This window comes from Octopus bimaculoides, chromosome 13 (assembly GCF_046866305.1).
Source record: "Octopus bimaculoides isolate indiv1 chromosome 13, ASM4686630v1, whole genome shotgun sequence".
NCBI classification, from domain to species: domain Eukaryota; kingdom Metazoa; phylum Mollusca; class Cephalopoda; order Octopoda; family Octopodidae; genus Octopus; species Octopus bimaculoides.
In genome coordinates this window covers 28,312,084-28,317,675 of record NC_142940.1, presented here as the reverse complement: position 1 = coordinate 28,317,675, position 5,592 = coordinate 28,312,084, and positions in this window count along the sequence as shown.

The following is a 5,592-nucleotide window of genomic DNA, read 5'->3' as shown; positions in this document are numbered from 1 at the left end:
TTGATAAATATAATGTTTTCAACATCCATGTAGCTTATATTAATCATCTAGACTATAAAATGAATAGTGGTTTTGCAAACATGAAAACTACCTAAAAGTGTCTAAAATCGACTGGAAATCAGGAAATAAGCATTTTCAAGTTTTGTCGTTTTTTCTTGGCTATTTGCAAAATTTTGTAAGTTTGTGTTTTCTGAAAACAGTTTTGACTTTGATGAACGCTTTGATAAATATAATGTTTTCAACACCCAACGCTTTGATAAATATAATGTTTTCAACATCCATGTAGCTTATATTAACCATCTAGACTTCAATATGAATAGTGGTTTTGCAAAAATGAAAACTACCTAAAATGTCTAAAATCGACTGGAAATCAGGAAATAAGCATTTTCAAGTTTTGTTGCCTTTTCATGGTTATTTGCTAAATTTTGTGAGTTTGTGTATTCTGAAAACGGTTTTGGCTTTGATGAACGCTTTGATAAATATAATGTTTTCAACACCCATCTAGCTTATATTAACCATCTAGACTTCAAAACGAATAGTGGTTTTGGAAAAGTGAAAACTACCTAAAAGTGTCTAAAATCGACTGGAAATCAGGAAATAAGCATTTTCAAGTTTTGTTGCTTTTTCATGGTTATTTGCCAAATTTTGTGAGTTTGTGTATTCTGAAAACGCTCGTGACTTCGATGAACTCCTGGATAAATATAATGTTTTCAATACCCATCTAGCTTATATTAACCATCTAGACTTCAATATGAATAGTGGTTTTGCAAAAATGAAAACTATCTAAAAGTGTCAAAAATCGACTGGAAATCACGAAATTAGCATTTTCAAATTTTGTTGCCTTTTCATGGTTATTTGCTAAATTTTGTGAGTTTGTGTATTCTGAAAACGGTTTTGGCTTTGATGAACGCTTTGATAAATATAATGTTTTCAACACCCATCTAGCTTATATTAACCATCTAGACTTCAAAACGAATAGTGGTTTTGCAAAAGTGAAAACTACCTAAAAGTGTCTAAAATCGACTGGAAATCAGGAAATAAGCATTTTCAAGTTTTGTTCCTTTTTCATGGTTATTTGCCAAATTTGTGAGTTTGTGTATTCTGAAAACGCTCGTGACTTCGATGAACTCCTGGATAAATATAATGTTTTCAATACCCATCTAGCTTATATTAACCATCTAGACTTCAATATGAATAGTGGTTTTGCAAAAATGAAAACTATCTAAAAGTGTGAAAAATCGACTGGAAATCACGAAATTAGCATTTTCAACTTTTCTTGTTTTTTCATGGTTATTTTCAAAATTGTGTGAGTTTCAGTTTTGTGAAAATGGTTAAGACTTCGATGAACTCTTTGATGAATATCATGTTTTCATCAACCATCTAGCCAATATTAACCCTTTTGACTTCAACATGAATAGTGGCTTTTCCAAAAATGAAAACTAACTAAAAGTGACAAAAAACGACTGGAAATCACGAAATAGCATTTTCAAATTTTGTTGCTTTTTCATGGTTATTTGCCAAATTGTGTGAGTTTGTGTATTCTGAAAACGGTTGTGACTTCGATGAACGCTTTGATAAATATAATGTTTTCAACACCCATCTAGCTTATATTAACCGTCTAGACTTCAATATGAATAGTGGTTTTGCAAAAATGAAAACTATCTAAAAGTGTCAAAAATCGACTGGAAATCACGAAATAGCATTTTCAAATTTTGTTGCTTTTTCATGGTTAGTTGCCAAATTGTGTGAGTTTGTGTATTCTGAAAACGGTTGTGACTTCGATGAACGCTTTGATAAATATAATGTTTTCAACACCCATCTAGCTTATATTAACCATCTAGACTTCAAAATGAATAGTGATTTTGCAAAAATGAAAACTACCTAAAAGTGTCTAACATCGACTGGAAATCAGGAAATAAGCATTTTCAAATTTTGTTGCTTTTTCATGGTTGGTTGCCAAATTGTGTGAGTTTGTGTATTCTGAAAACGCTTGTGACTTCGATGAACTCCTGGATAAATATAATGTTTTCAACACCCACTTAGCTTACATTAACCATCTAGACTATAAAATGAATAGTGGTTATGCAAAAATGAAAACTATCTGAAAGTGTCTAAAATCGACTGGAATTTACGAAATAAGCATTTTCAAGTTTTTTTGCTTTTTCATGGCAATTTGCAAAATTTTGTGAGTTAATTTCTCTGAAAACGCTTGTGACTTCGATGAACTCTTTGATAAATATGTTTTCAACACCCATGTAGCTTATATTAATCATCTAGACTTCAAAATGAATAGTGATTTTGCAAAAATGAAAACTACCTAAAAGTGTCTAAAATCGAGTGGAAATCAGGAAATAAGCATTTTTCAAGTTTTGTTGCATTTTCATGGTTATTTGCAAAATTTTCTGGGTTTTTTTTCTGAAAACGCTTGTGACTTCGATGAACTCTTTGATAAATATAATGTTTTCAACACCCATCTAGCTTATATTAATCATCCAGACTTCAATATGAATAGTGGTTTTGCAAAAATGAAAACTACATAAAATGTCTAAAATCGACTGGAAATCAGGAAATAAGCATTTTCAAGTTTTGTTGCTTTTTCATGGTTATTTGCCAAATTTTGTGAGTTTGTGTTTTCTGAAAACGGTTTTGGCTTTGATGAACGCTTTGATAAATATAATGTTTTCAACACCCATCTAGCTTATATTAACCATCTAGACTTCAATATGAATAGTGGTTTTGCAAAAATGAAAACTACCTAAAATGTCTAAAATCGACTGGAAATCAGGAAATAAGCATTTTCAAGTTTTGTTGCTTTTTCATGGTTATTTGCTAAATTTTGTGAGTTTGTCTATTCTGAAAACGGTTTTGGCTTTGATGAACGCTTTGATAAATATAATGTTTTCAACACCCATCTAGCTTATATTAACCATCTAGACTTCAAAACGAATAGTGGTTTTGGAAAAGTGAAAACTACCTAAAAGTGTCTAAAATCGACTGGAAATCAGGAAATAAGCATTTTCAAGTTTTGTTGCTTTTTCATGGTTATTTGCCAAATTTTGTGAGTTTGTGTATTCTGAAAACGCTCGTGACTTCGATGAACTCCTGGATAAATATAATGTTTTCAATACCCATCTAGCTTATATTAACCATCTAGACTTCAATATGAATAGTGGTTTTGCAAAAATGAAAACTATCTAAAAGTGTCAAAAATCGACTGGAAATCACGAAATTAGCATTTTCAAATTTTGTTGCCTTTTCATGGTTATTTGCTAAATTTTGTGAGTTTGTGTATTCTGAAAACGGTTTTGGCTTTGATGAACGCTTTGATAAATATAATGTTTTCAACACCCATCTAGCTTATATTAACCATCTAGACTTCAAAACGAATAGTGGTTTTGCAAAAGTGAAAACTACCTAAAAGTGTCTAAAATCGACTGGAAATCAGGAAATAAGCATTTTCAAGTTTTGTTCCTTTTTCATGGTTATTTGCCAAATTTGTGAGTTTGTGTATTCTGAAAACGCTCGTGACTTCGATGAACTCCTGGATAAATATAATGTTTTCAATACCCATCTAGCTTATATTAACCATCTAGACTTCAATATGAATAGTGGTTTTGCAAAAATGAAAACTATCTAAAAGTGTGAAAAATCGACTGGAAATCACGAAATTAGCATTTTCAACTTTTCTTGTTTTTTCATGGTTATTTTCAAAATTGTGTGAGTTTCAGTTTTGTGAAAATGGTTAAGACTTCGATGAACTCTTTGATGAATATCATGTTTTCATCAACCATCTAGCCAATATTAACCCTTTTGACTTCAACATGAATAGTGGCTTTTCCAAAAATGAAAACTAACTAAAAGTGACAAAAAACGACTGGAAATCACGAAATAGCATTTTCAAATTTTGTTGCTTTTTCATGGTTATTTGCCAAATTGTGTGAGTTTGTGTATTCTGAAAACGGTTGTGACTTCGATGAACGCTTTGATAAATATAATGTTTTCAACACCCATCTAGCTTATATTAACCGTCTAGACTTCAATATGAATAGTGGTTTTGCAAAAATGAAAACTATCTAAAAGTGTCAAAAATCGACTGGAAATCACGAAATAGCATTTTCAAATTTTGTTGCTTTTTCATGGTTAGTTGCCAAATTGTGTGAGTTTGTGTATTCTGAAAACGGTTGTGACTTCGATGAACGCTTTGATAAATATAATGTTTTCAACACCCATCTAGCTTATATTAACCATCTAGACTTCAAAATGAATAGTGATTTTGCAAAAATGAAAACTACCTAAAAGTGTCTAACATCGACTGGAAATCAGGAAATAAGCATTTTCAAATTTTGTTGCTTTTTCATGGTTGGTTGCCAAATTGTGTGAGTTTGTGTATTCTGAAAACGCTTGTGACTTCGATGAACTCCTGGATAAATATAATGTTTTCAACACCCATCTAGCTTACATTAACCATCTAGACTATAAAATGAATAGTGGTTATGCAAAAATGAAAACTATCTGAAAGTGTCTAAAATCGACTGGAATTTACGAAATAAGCATTTTCAAGTTTTTTTGCTTTTTCATGGCAATTTGCAAAATTTTGTGAGTTAATTTCTCTGAAAACGCTTGTGACTTCGATGAACTCTTTGATAAATATGTTTTCAACACCCATGTAGCTTATATTAATCATCTAGACTTCAAAATGAATAGTGATTTTGCAAAAATGAAAACTACCTAAAAGTGTCTAAAATCGAGTGGAAATCAGGAAATAAGCATTTTTCAAGTTTTGTTGCATTTTCATGGTTATTTGCAAAATTTTCTGGGTTTTTTTTCTGAAAACGCTTGTGACTTCGATGAACTCTTTGATAAATATAATGTTTTCAACACCCATCTAGCTTATATTAATCATCCAGACTTCAATATGAATAGTGGTTTTGCAAAAATGAAAACTATCTAAAAGTGTCAAAAAACGACTGGAAATCACGAAATTAGCATTTTCAACTTTTCTTGGTTTTTCATGTTTATTTTCAAAATTGTGTGAGTTTCAGTTTTGTGAAAATGGTTATGACTTCGACGAACTCTTTGATGAATATCAGGTTTTCATCAACCATCTAGCCAATATTAACCCTTTCGACTTCAACATGAATAGTGGCTTTTGCAAAATGGAAAACTAACTAAAAGTGACAAAAAACGACTGGAAATCACAAAATTAGCATTTTCAAATTTTGTTGCTTTTTCATGTTTATTTTCAAAATTGTGTGAGTTTCAGTTTTGTGAAAATGGTTGTGATTTCCGTGAACTCTTTGATAAATATCACGTTTTCATCAACCATGTAGCCTTAATCAGCCCAATAGACCTCACTATGAATAGAGGTTTTGCAAATATGAAAACTATCTAAAAGTGTCAAAAAACGACTGCAAATCACGAAATTAGCATTTTCAAATTTTGTTGCTTTTTCATGGTAATTTGCCAAATTTTGTGAGTTTGTGTATTCTGTAAACGGTTGTGACTTCGATGAACGCTTTGATAAATATAATGTTTTCAGCAAACATCTAACTTATATTAACCATCTAGATTTCAAAATGAATAGTGGTTTTG